Source organism: Macaca thibetana, chromosome 6 (assembly GCF_024542745.1).
Source record: "Macaca thibetana thibetana isolate TM-01 chromosome 6, ASM2454274v1, whole genome shotgun sequence".
NCBI classification, from domain to species: Eukaryota; Metazoa; Chordata; class Mammalia; order Primates; family Cercopithecidae; genus Macaca; species Macaca thibetana.
The window spans coordinates 139,728,435-139,742,296 of NC_065583.1; the positions used below are offsets into that span (position 1 = coordinate 139,728,435).

At 42.8% G+C, this 13,862-nt stretch overlaps 1 long non-coding RNA gene across 1 annotated transcript; it reads right to left on the reverse strand.

Annotated features, from left to right (window-relative positions):
• Positions 1–4,514: 4,514 nt before the first annotated feature.
• On the reverse strand, positions 4,515–13,249 carry LOC126957230 (uncharacterized). The gene is made up of 5 exons (XR_007726699.1): positions 13,160–13,249; positions 9,443–9,508; positions 8,635–8,797; positions 5,500–5,571; positions 4,515–4,927 (listed from the first exon to the last, which is right to left on the reverse strand). It is a non-coding gene; the product is annotated as an uncharacterized LOC126957230 (long non-coding RNA).
• Between the last annotated feature and the right edge of the window lie 613 nt (positions 13,250–13,862).

Here is a 13,862-nt window from a genome sequence, read left to right on the forward strand (position 1 = left end):
CTAAGGTGCAGCCTCAACATTTTCACCTAATTTCCCTCCTTCTCCACCCACAAGAGAACCAGGCCCCTTTAGGAAGGAAAGACTAAGCCACTATCTGAAAACACATTAACACATATTCTTATTTCACTCAAGAGACATTCAGGAGTCACTAAAAGACAGGGGAATGACACCTGAAGAGGATATTTTGGGCTGTTCTGTGCAGTGACTGGGCCCATATTCATCTTCATAATCCAGTAGATATTTGTACTAAACACTGTTTATAAAATACTTTTCACAGGCATGATCTCATTTGAACATCACATGCTGTGAGGTAAGGACATTACTGTCCTCATATTAGAGATGAGGAAACTGAGGCTCCAGGTTGTGTCTTCAGATCCAGTGCTCTTTGCCTCCCCCCACCACCCCAATCCTCCAGCAATTATGGTAGAGTTCTACTGGACCAGGCAGCTGATCAATGTGTGCGGTCAGTTGATCACCTCTCAGCAATGCTGGGAAGGAAGGACACAAACCTGAGCCCTGTGTGTCAGGCAGCGGCCAGATATTTCCTGCACATTTTCTCCCCAAATTTCCCCAACTTACACTCCCTGGGTTCAAATCGCAGCTTCAGCACCTGTTAGCGGTGTGGCCTTTTAGGCCAGTTTAACACTCCATCTGTGCCTCGGTTTCCTCAGGTATAAAATGAGAATAATGCTATGTCCTCTTTGTAGTGTGAGGAGGTATAAATGAGCTAACCCACTAAAACATGTAACCCTGAGCTATAAGAACCCTTGCATATGAACTATTATTATCATTGTTATTTCCCCTTGTTTTATACATGGGGAAGAATGTTCATAAAGATTAAGTGGGAACGCTCCTGAGATTGGAACCTAAGTTTGATTCCAAAGACCTTACTTTTTTGCTGCCTTCAGGGACCTTTCCACTTTTTTACTCTCTGCTCTTTTTCCTCCTCCTTAACCCTTCTTGGTACAGAAGGGTTAATACCCTTAATTGCCCGTAAGCAGTGTTTCTGATCCTAGGCTGCCGGCATTAGAATGATCTGAAACCTACTCCCTATGGACCAAATCAGAATTTCTGGAGCTGAGACCAAGGAATCTGCATTTTCATAAGGAACACAAGTGATTCTCTTACACCCAGATAGAGGTCAAGAGGCACTGACTCAGACTGTCCACTGGAGCAGCTGTCCTTGCCTGGGCCTGCCCAGCCTTCCCACCTCCCCTTTCACCCAAGAAGTGCCCCAAAGTTTTCTTGCTGCAATCCCTCCCTCCCATGCACATCCCCTATCTGCTATTTCATGATTAGGAATACAAGGCCGATGTCAGCTCACTGTGGGGCTCCTTGTCTTTCCAATCTATTGTGAATAATGGCTTATTAAAGTAATGGCTTATTTTGCCTCAGCATCAGGCCAGCTCAAGTTAGAGCAGGGAAAGGGTGGGGGCAATAGGGGAGGAGAGGCAGTGGATTGGGCAACTTACATTCCATGCACAAAACCCACCATGTACAAAGGTGCAACAGTTATTCACCTAGAAACTTGCAAACTGCAGCAGGGTCAAGCCTACAAAAATGAGATAACACGGAGCAGAGCAGGTAAGCACAAAAGAACAGAAACTAAGTCAGTATTTTTATTAGAGCTTTATCTTATCTCTCATGCACAGCAGATTCCTTCCAGAGAGGAGGCTCATATCAGTTACCATTTGCTTTCACTTAATCCAGCTTTGCAAATAATAGCCACTCTTACCTCTAATTCATGAGTCCACCAAAAAACTTTTGCTCGATGCCCTTTGAGGTTGCTATGACTGAATCTCAGAATGTGACCCAAGGCAAACTCCATTTCTGGCTTTCTTATTATGATTTTTTTGTGGCCTAAATTTCTCCTTCAATTGGACTTAATCTCTGGTTATGTAAACAGCTGGAGATATCCTAATTCCTGAGGGGATATCAAAGAGCTGTAATGAGTGCGGAAAGGAGTTGAGGGGGTGGGGAAAAATAGAAGAAAAATAAGCATTAATTATTAAATGCGTAGATTTTAAAAATCACATACCATTTGGCACTTTTCCTCTCCACAGTGCTCTATTCCCATTAAATGGAAGGAGAGCCAGGCCTCTCACCATGGCAAATTTGCTTAATTATGTTTTCTCTCTCCTAAAGTGGGAAGGGCTTAAAAACTTGCTTCCTATGGTGGTCACCTTTGCTCTGAATGAGAATGCATTTGCCCTTTCCAGAACATCGATGCCATCTCGTACTTTACAAACTGGATTTGGAACCACTTAACAAAGGCAATATGCAAACACATGTGAATAAGACGAAATCAGCTAAGGAGTCCAGAATCCTGGGTATGATTTTATAATAGGATGCATACACCACTCTTGGCTTTATTTTGCTTGCTGGTGGAGAAGTTCAGGGACTGGATGTCAAAGGAGAAATAGGGTGATACAAATATAGAAGTTTACGAAGTGCCTCACCCTCCACAAGAGAGTGGGTCTGGATTTACCCACCATACCTTCCATATCATTGAATTTCAGGAGTAGGGTTGATGTTACCATTACAACTCGTTGTCACTCAATGATTCAGGTAATGTGTGTTCTGATTGGAGACTTGGAAATCCAGTCACTACAATCATAGGTGCTACCTTCTTGCCACTCACATCCTAAGTGGGAATAGCCCAGGTGAGTCACGCCCCACACCCTCTCCTAGAAGCTGAGGATTCACCCAATGTCAGAGGCCAAATCATCCTCAGATACCATCTAGTCAAACTTCCTAATTTTACAGATGGGCAAACTGAGAGCCAGTGGTCCAGTGTCACGATAATACAGGGAGTTGGTGGCTACACAGAAATAAGGATTTGGGTCCTTTGAATTTTGGTCCAGGAACTACCATTTTGTTCTTTAAGAGTTTTTAAAGGACAGAGAAGCACATTTTCTAAAGTCTTTATAATCTTTGTGTGTGTGTGTGTGTGTGTGTGTGTGTCTGTGTGTCTGACAGTCTCGCTCTGTCACCCAGTCTGGAGTGCAATGGCATGATCTCAGCTCACTGCAACCTCTGCCTCCTGTGTTCAAGCGATTCTCATGCCTCTGCCTCCTGAGTAGGTGGGATTACAGGCACCCACCACCACACCTGGCTAATTTTTGTATTTTTAGTAGAGACAGGGTTTCACTATGTTGGTCAATGTGGTCTCAAACTCCTGACCTCAAGTAATCTACCCACTTTGGCCTCCCAAAGAGCTGGAATTATAGGCATAAGCCATTGTGCCGGGCCAAAGTCTTTATAATCTTAAAAAGAGAGAGAGGAAAGAGATAAGCGTAAGAAGGAAGGCATAGCTAATTAATTGGAGGGGGATGGTCTAAGCTCAAGCTTTGAAATGAAACAGCTGGATCGACCACTTAGTTGATGTGTGAACTTGGAAATTCACCTAAAGTTACTGAGTCTTAGCCTTCATTTTTTTTTTTTTTTTTTTTTTTTTTTTTGAGATGGAATCTCGCTCTGTTGCCTGGGCTGGAGTGCAGTGGCACAATCTCGGCTCACTGCAACCTCCGCCTCCCAGGAGAATGGGCACGCCATTCTCCTGCCTCAGCCTCCCGAGTAGCTGGGATTACAGACGCGTGCCACCACACCCAGTTAATTTTTTTTTTTTTTTTTTTTGGTATTTTTAGTAGAGATGGGGTTTCACCATGTTAGTCAGGTTGGTCTGGATCTCCTGACCTCGTGATCTGCCTGCCTCTGTCTCCCAAAGTGCTGGGATTACAAGCGTGAGCCACCGCGCCCAGCCAGCCCTCATCTTTTAAATTGAGATGGTAATTGTGCCTACTTTGCGGGGTTGTGTAAGGATTAAATAAGATAATGCACAGATCCTGGCACTGACAAAATGCTTAATAAAGATTGGCTATTATTATAACTCCAGTGCAGACACCCAAGGACTTGGATAGACTGCCAAGAAATCAGTCCTGAGGGGGCCTGTCCTTCAGCCAAACTTCCTCCCTGCCAGATCCTCTCTTCCAGCCTGGGCTGCTATGCTGCCCAAGTCCTCCACTCTACCTCTCCAAATAAATGGCAATCATGACATTTTTATTATCCAGCTTCATACACAGATCTTTCCAGCAGAGTAGCAGGGTACTGACTAAAAATAAAGATGCAAAAGGACCAGGGATAAAGGGAATTGGTAAGGAAATAAGAATAGAAAAAGGAAGGAGAGCTATTAAGAGATTCCTTCCATCTTTGATCACAATGCTGGATCATGTAGTAAAGCCTGTATAAGTATAGGGAATGTGAAGTACAATTAGCAGTATATCATTCCTCCACGGAAGTTACACTGCTAGCAAAATGAATGCTCATCGCTTTTCCCCTACCCTGCCTAAATCATTAAATACTGTGGATTACTGTGCAAGTTTCCCCACCCCCTAAAACCATGAAAACCTTGTCCTATAAAAAGCTGGTTTCAGTGGCATTCTCGTCACTGACTCTCTGCTTGGTACTGTACGAAGATAATATTTATCAAGATGACTGATTCAACAATGGTCAAATAACATTCAATATAGTTTCAGTGAGAAATACATGTGATCACATTCTGAGTCTGAAAGTCCGCACGACATCTTTAGCACATGTCAACCAGAACATCTTATTTTCTGGCTATGTCAGAAAAGACAACTTGCCGTCTCTTCACTTAGATCTGCAGTTTTCCTTTTAACTCTCCATTTGTCTTCTTGTGAAATATAGGCCTGAAAGGACAACAGGGTCACATTTTCCTAAGACAGTATCTGTTTTGCAGAGTGTATGTCTGATGCTGGCACCACCCAGCAGCTGGAGACCTAGGTGCCGGAAGTCTGAAGTTCTGACGTTGCATTTTAAACCCCAAAGCTCAGTGGGTCTTCATCTTAGTTGCAGAGAACTCATCATCTTCATTTTTTTTTTTTTTTCTGGATGCAATAGTTGCCCCCTGCCAGACATGAGAACAAACAGAATGTGTTCTGTCTTTTCCAAGACTGCTTCATCAGCACGTATTTTCCACTTAAAGCTTTTCAGTATGTGACTTATACATTTATGAACACCCCCCAGTGGACTGTTCGGGTTTGGTTTAATCCCCAAGAAAACTGGCATTAAAATAGATCTTTTCCCAGCAATAATAATCTAATTTATGAGAAATTATTCTATTCTCAGTACCTTTGAGACACATGAGAGCTTTTATGTAATAAAAAAGCCATTTATTTCTGAATATTTTAATGCATGTTTCCATATTTTTCTCATTTTTAATGCAAGGGCCATTGACAGTATTGTAAGAGAATGTCTTTTAAAGCAACTTTATGGCAAATGTTCCAGTGAAATGGATGGCAGCGTGCGCCATTGCAGAGCTGTACTGCTGAAAGGAGCAGGGCGGAGATGTTCTAATTCACATTTATGTGCATAAAAGGGTAACCTCTACAGAGAGAGACAATGGTGTTGGGTAAATTGATAAGATATAGTAGACTTGGCTTCAGTTTGAGGCTCCATCCTTTGATTTGCTGTACATACTTAGTTATTGCTGTGTCTCCTATGCCATGTCTGAAATATAGAAGGAACACATGCTGGAGAAGGCTATGACAACTATTGGGGAAAGAAAGTAAGTCAGAGCCTTAGGTGTTAACTGGAAAGAGAGACTGTTTTAAAAGGACAGAGAATCAAGGAGCAAATAGAATGTCTTTGGACAGAAATTAGACTACATACGTGTGTGTGTGTGTGTGTGTGTGTGTGTGTGTGTGTGTGTGTGTGTGTGTGTATTCACTGCAGCCTCAACCTCCCAGGCTCTAGCAATCCTTCTGCCTCCTCCTCCCAAGTAGCTGGGACTACAAGTGTGCTCCACCACGAGGGGCTAATTTAAAATTTATTTTTTTTTTTTAGAGACAGGGTCTCACTACGTTGCCCAGGCTGATCAGGAACTCCTGGGTTCAAACAATCCTCCCACACTGGCCTCTCAAAGTGCTGGGATTACAGGCATGAACCACTGGGCCCAGCCTATTTTGATTTTTCAAGCTTTCATTTCCAAAGCTGTTCATTTGGATGGGTGCCCACCATCTAAAAAGCTACTAGGATAGTGGTTGTTGACTGAGAAGGTAGAAGCAGGTTGTGGAAGTGGGAACGGTGTCTGAATCAAAATACACACATCCTTGGTTCTGTGATTTTAAAGCCATCTTGAGAAATCTCAGAAATGTAATTCTGATACTCTCCCTGATCAAGAGCCACTGCAGTAGTATGAGTTTGAGATTTAACCTCAATTATATGTGCTTACAAGAGACACGAAAATGCGTATTTGACATGAACAGAAACACACTTCTGAGATAAGAAGCCGACTCTTCACAAATGTCTTACTGGTGCTTTTTGATAAAATACTCTGTGCTTTTTTTTTTTTTTTTTTTTTTTTTTTGAGATAGGGTCTCACTCTGTTGCCCAGGCTGGAGAGCAGTGGCACAATTATGGCTCACTGCAGCCTCAACTTCCCTGGACTCAGGTGATCCTCCCACCTCAGCCTCCCAAGTAGCTGTGCCTTGGAGAGTTTAGATAACCTGCTAAATGTTCACTCCTGTTGGGTGATGGTGCTGGGGTTTGAAGCTGAGGACTTCAGGTATGTTGTGTGGACTCTCCTCGGCTAGTAGCTGAGGGCTACCGGTGTGGACTCTGCTACTGGGCAGCTCAAAACGCTCCAAGGATTCTGATCTTAGAAAGTCTCCTGGGGGTTTGGGGAGAAGACAAGAGGTTGGGCTGGCTCCCAACCAAAAGCCTTGGAGACACTTTCAGGATAGTCTGGGAGCTGGCACCACAAAGAAGATAGATGAAAACAGGTAGCCGGGGGCTGGGGATCCACAGCCGGGTGATGGGAGAAGAAATCCTGCTACAATATAGCTACTGGGAGCATGGCCTTGGGAGGTCGACTTCCTGGGTTTGAATCTCACCCTAACCACTTCCTAATTGTGAATTCATGGACACAGTTTCTCCAGCTATGAAATGGGCTCATACAAGTAGCTGCCTCAAAGCATTGTGAGAATTAAGTGAGATATATAGAAAGTGCTTAGTAAGTATACATAGTGAGCCCAGCAATAAATATTTGCTGTTATTTCAGTAAAGGAGTTTTCGGATGAAGCTCTGAAGTCTTTCTGTTACCCTCGTTGCTGCCTGCTTCCTACAAGTGTGGTGCATTGGCATGTTTGGAGTGTGTGAAGTGTGGACACGCTCATGAGCAAGCCAGCTTTGCCCTATGGGAAAAGGAATACACGTCAAAGGAATAATGCTATGACTTGTGACTTCTTCCTCAGGACATGAGAGGGTGTTGAGATAATTCACAGCTACTAAGCATCTCCTGGATGCTTGCCAGCACAAAAGGTTGGGGTCAGCTGGACCTCCCTTTGCCCATGGTGAAGAAAGAGCACCTTTCTCGAGAGGAGGACTCTCCCCCAGGATACCACCCTGTGGGCATGGCATGAATGGTCTGGCATGGCGGGACGGACGAGCAGTGTACCCACCTGTCCCAGGTGGGCTGGAACGGTACCAAGGGTAGAGGCAGGATTGGAGAGCCACTGTTCATCATGGCCAAAGAGTGGGCTGTCCACTGCAGGTCACAGAGGAAGAACACAGGGAGCTTCTTTGGGTTTCCTAAACAGAAACTAGTTCTATTTGCAATTCATTCATCCTTACTGCTCAGTCTTTGGAATGGACATTTACAAGCCAGAGATAACTGAGGGTGGTTTTCCCAGACTTGGTGCATCTCCTAGGAGGTGATCCTAGCTGGAGGTCAGGCCAGAATGACTCCCGGGAAGCCAATTTTATCCTGACCAGTGGGAGCCAAGGGAGCACTTCAGAATGAGAGCACTCCGTTGTTTTGTGGTGTGAGGGAGCAGTCCAGTAGGGTTGATTTGGGGCTGAAACTAAAGAGAAAGGAGGTTTGGGACCAGATCTTGTAAGATGGTCTCCCTTTTTTCCTGTTTCTCAATCATAGATTATGTGTTACAAACAGCCTGGACGCTGAGACTTGGAGCAGAGGAAAGCAGCTCCCTGGATATTCCTGGCGAGAATTTTAATAACTCACAGAGGAAGAGATTTTGTCTCACAACAGGGAGTCCCAAATTAGTCAAAGACTTGGAATGGTTTTCTGATAAATGAAATGTAATCAATTATGGTGACTTCTTTTGGGAATTTTATTGACTTATTCCTTCCTCCTTGTTTACTTTGGATTGCCACTTGGGTCAAGTGTGAAGTTGTTGATCTTACCCCATCAGCCTGGAATATGTGAGCACATCTGTGGCCATGACACAGAACACAAATGGCCTGATATAAAACGTGGTGCTAAGTAAACCACATAGTCAAAGAGGTACAAACTGACTATCATCTTGAGCCAACAGGAAGTGATTTTTTAAGTGATGGTTTGAAAAAGAATATGGCAGCACTAAATGTTGAAGCAACCGCAACTCTCCTTTATGGCTGGTGGGAATGTAAATAAATAAGAGCACTTTAGAAAACTGTTTGGCCATTTCTCCTAAGGTTGAACATGTGAATACCTTATGTTCCAGCAATTCCAGTCCTACGGCGTGTATCTGACAGAAATATATACGCGTGCACAAGAGAGATGTACAAGAATGTTCATAGTTACACTACTCAAAAAAGCCAATATATAGACACCTGTTTTGCACAGCTTCAAAATCATCTTGTCCTGATTTTTGCAGGCATTTGTTTCTTGCAAGTATAGTCAGTGATGCCTTGCCTGGGGCCTGCACCATATTGATTTCCTGCAGTGCAGCTTCTTTGACTTGAGATTTTCCAGGACAACTCATGTATGTGTAATCTAGAAGAACAAGAGAATTTTGCTGGTGGCGTCGTCCTTGACCAATGCGGGGCAGGAGCAGATGGACAATGGACCAATGTTTCCATTGTCCATGTTTCCATGGTAACATGGCTGCTGTAAATGATCCTGCGGCTGATTTCAAGCTACCATTTAACACGTGGCCCACAACATTTCTGAATATTTTATCATTGGCTCTTGTGAGCCGGTATGATCTGGCTCAGCATACTACCTGCTCTAACCAATAGCTTCCATGTGAGAAAGTGGTTCCAGTGTGTCCTGATCTTGGACTTTTTTTCAAGGGGAGCCAGAAATCTGGATTTGCATGTGAAAACTCCTGATTTTTAAATTATATCGACTAGTTCAAATTTTTCAAAAACACTTGACAAACCAAGAAAAAAAAAAAAAAACTCAACCACATCGGCAAGCTAGATTTAGCCTATAAAATGCCAAAATTATTTTCCCCCCTTCGGTGTACAGACTAAATCTTTTGAGGAGGGTCTGTCAGCCTCAGTGACGAAGCACAGTTTTTTGCATAGACAGAGTTCAGGACTTAATCTGCATGGCCGTATGGTGTTATGAACTCAGTCTTAACTGGGGATTGAGTAACTTGGGTTCTAGTCTCAGTTTTCTATGAAAATTACTTACCTGGACCTCAGTTTCCCCATATGCATTAAGACATCTTCTGAAGAAGTTCTTCTCATATCAGAACACCTAGGATTATATGAGTATAAAATTATGTTAGGTGCTTCTTTGGGACTAAACTCCTCAGTGGTGCAGGGAGAATTGAAGGTTCTTGGTTGTTGGACAGAGATTCCAGGCTTGCAGGCTGCAGCTGTCTCTCCTTCCACTCCCTTCACTCATAAAAGAGAAGTTGTGGCTTTCCCCAAGCCATCGTTCTAACAATATCCATTTGACTGCTGGGGAAGCCCGGGCCTGATGCTTTGTGGTCCTCAGACTTCTTGAGAAAAAGTCCACTTTCTTAAAATAAAACATGATGTGGTAGGGAGACTTCAGCCCTGGCATTTGTTACCCTGGGCTTATGATGTGGCTCTGCCATTTCTTAACTAGGAACTTCATCCTTACTTTTGTCATAGGACTTCCTTCCTCACGGAAATTGTGACAAGAAGCATCCACTGTTTCAAGCGTCTAACATGGCCTCTGGCATATAGTGTGAAATGAACACTAATTACCACCATCCTTGTGATTTATCAAGGCGTTCACCTATGGAGAAGGGCTGGGTGGCCAGCAGCCCAAATATTCATTAAAATTTGATCTTATGTCTCCTTGTGTTTAATTTGGTTCAATTTACTCTGATATTTTAGAGATTCTGCCAACATTAATATTTCTGCAAGATCCGGACAGGTCTGGACACAGAGATTCGATCTAATCCAAATCTGTGGGCTGAGGAATGCTTCCAGAGAGAGATGCTACTATATATTCTGCTGAAGAAGATTCACATAGCGGGAAGAAGAAGATTTAAACTTTGATTATTTGAAGAGGCAATGAAGTAGTCTAATCTGTGCTATTAATTTGTTTAAAGATAACATGTGCAAGTTCCCTAAAGACAGCCTAAGTAACTATATATCAGAGTCTGAGACAAAGGGAAAAATCAGTAATACTGATCTTGCATTTATTTAAAATTTTGATATTTTGTGCATCATGGATTTTTCATTAATTTTGATTTATAAAATGTTGCATTCAACTCTTTTTTTCTTTTTCTTTTCTTTCTTTCTTTTTTTTTTTTTTTTAAGACAGAGTCTCACTCTGTTCCCTAGGCTGGAGTGCAGTGGTGCAATCTTGGCTCACTGCAACCTCTGCTTCCTGGGTTCAAGTGATTCTCATGTTTCGGCCTCCTGAGTAGCTGAGATGACAGACATGCACCCACCATGCACAGCTGATTTTTGTATTTTTAGTAGAGACAGGGTTTCCCATGTTGGCCGGGCTGGTCTTGAACTCCTGACCTTAGGTGAGCCGCCTGCCTCGGCCTCCCAAAGTGTTGGGATTACAGGCGTGAGCCACCACGCCTGGCCCCTAATTCTCACTTTAATCTTACTGTGCTAAGCAGCTTGATATATGACTAGGCTTCTCTGGGATTCTGTTTCTTTGATTTTAAAATAACGTAGAAATATATTTATACTTTTTGCAAAATTATTTTTGAATACCTAAATGCTTTCTAAAATTATTACATTAAAATTTCATTTTAATCACTGATTTTTTTTTTCTTTTTGCATCGCCTGTAAGTACAAGGACAATTAGTAAGAGTGTTTGGTTGCAAACAACAGAATTCTCTGTAGCTACATCAATTGTAGTGACTGAACTGTATTGGTTTTTACACAGAGTACCTAGGACAGTTGGACAATCAGGCTTGGAGGCTACTGAGCTGGATACCTTAATTATTGCTCCAGGAGAGTCTCTGCTGTTACAGCACAGCAGGGGAACTACCACTGGAACCACCACAACCTTGGACTCTGCAAACTAAGTGTCTCTCTGTCACCCTCATCAGAATTCCTCCACTCTGCACTTTTTCTTATGCAACGCTCTCCTACAATCAAAGTCTGGCACGGTCTATCTGAAGAGGCCAGGGCCCTGCTTGTGTCCAGCTATAGACAACTTAGGAAAGTGAGTTTCTGGCTTCTTCCTGGAGAAGTGGGATTCATAAATCTGGACATCTTCAAACCAAGGAAGGGTACTGAGAAATTGCTAGGCAGCCGGATGACTAGAGCTCATATGAGTGCATTTTTTTCTGGATAACTTTGCAGGGTGCCACGTGTAATTGTGCAAGTGGTACAATATATACAGGCCCCACTGCCATGGGGTCATTTCTGCTGGTTCAGGCAGTATCATGGGCGTGTGTGCAAATATGAGGACAAGGGACTAAATGCACATGTGGAGAATCACTCTCCTCTTCCCTGAAACCACATTCATACTTCAAGCCACCCCTTTCCCCTGCCCCTCCTGGGAGAAAGGTTGGAAGCAAAAGTGTTTGTGAAGATTCAGGCTGAGATACTTACTTCTGGTGTCCCCATCGCTCACTTGAACCCGTAGATTTCCCCCATTTCCTTGCCGTAATCTGCTAATAACGTGACTGTCCTGCCCCACGGGATGCTCTCTGGACTCATTAAGTCTGAAAATGCTTGGGAAATGCATCTGCCAAAGCCTACAGCCAACTGTCATTATTATCATCTGCTTACAGACGCTCTCCCAGACAGCAAAATATTTTCAAGCTCTAAAATCCTGGCCCTAGCCCATCCCTTTATTTTCATCTTACCTAGCCTGGGTAGATTCTCTGTAGGACACACAGACTCAAAATCAATGTTCCGTCTGTCTCTTGTTTACAGCTTATCAGGTGCCCAGGGCACCAACACAAGGAGGTGTGTTGTGAAATGAAACAGTGAATTCCCTGGGAGCGTTTCCTCTTCTGAACTGATTTAACTTTAGCTCTCTGAAGCTTTCTCCTCCTTTGGCTTCTGAGAATGGTGTGCTGGTTTGAGAAGCAAGAACTTTTCATTGGCATAGCTATTAATATTGACTAATATGGACTTCTTGTACCTTGCTCCAGTTTGAAATTTATAAAGATGGCTGCCTCATTGCATGTGTGTGTGTCTGTGTGTGTGTGCATGTGTGCGTGTGTAATTGCTTTGCTCCTTCTTTTGCATGGGAGTAGATCGAGCTTAAGGATCAGGACTCATCTCTGTCTCCCCACAACAATGCCTCAAAAAGGGGAGGGGGTCATGAATGTTTCAAAAATAACTTACATTTTTTATGCATAAATCTTCTTTTGCTCCTTCTTTCCTTTCTTCCTTCCTTACTTCTTTCCTTCCTTCCTTTCTCTTCCCTCTCTCCAATCTGTTTCCTCTTCGTCTCCCTTTGCCTCATCCATGCCCCATTCTTTCTCCCTCAACTCCAGGACTGTGTGACTTTTCTCTTTGACCTTTTATCCTCACTGTTTCTTTGGCTATGATTTGAATCTGGGTCACTAGAATAAGTGTGTCCTTCCTTTCGTGTAGACTACACAGGTTGACTGCTTTGTAGATTTTGGCATTTTGTAGGGCATCATATGGATGCAATTTTTCTGGATAACTTAGCAGGGTCCCACATATAGTTGTGCAAATTGTACACTGCACACAGACCCCTGCTGAGTGAGCAAATGGGGTAAAAATCTAACCCATGCTACTGTCTCCAAACTGTGTATCCTGGGCAAGTGCTACATCCATTGAAGGAAAAGTCATGCTTTTGTAATTTGGTGACTAATCATGGCTCAGTCCTAGCAACCAATTATGCACACACAAATAGGCACTGCATAATTGTTTACCACACCACATTCCCTCAAGTCATCTGAATTTACATACTCTCAAAACTCACATGGCTTCCAGCGGTGCACATCCCCAAATTCCCTTCCAAGGCAACTTGGTGGTCGAAAATCACACTGCTGTTATTTCACCCCCATCACATTTCATCATATGTGAGTTGGTTTTTCTACAGAAACGATGTGACAAGCAGTGATTTTATCCTAAGGGTGACATCACAATCACCTATTTAAGCTATTATATTGTTGAAAATTGTTTATTGCGAAGGAAAGATATAAGAAAACCCTATTTTTCTATATTACTATTTAAACAATCATAAAAACAATAATCCTAAGTAAGATGTTATTTTGGAAAGATTGTATAATTTGAGAGGCTGGCCTTCAAAAGTATAGCAGGTTTAATTAGGAGAGCAGAAGGAGGCAATCGAAACTTCTGTGGGGATGCTGATATACTCCACAGGTGTAAGATTCTGACAAATTTCAGAGGATGCCAACTAGGTTCTTTGTTTAATTTAATTTCATTGCAAACCCCAGGGTAGTTAAATCTGTAGAACTGTTCTTAGATTTATTAAACTTAATACAGCTTATTTCTTGGCTTACAAAAGGGACCAAGAAAGGAGAGGGAATAACACTTTTCAAATGAGGTAAATAGGCAAGAGTTGGAAGAAACTAGGAAGATAATTGAAATGCATGTCTCACCATGCATGAGAAGGAAATTAGCTAGCATGGAAATAGCTGAAGTTGAAGCAGTGAGTGTAC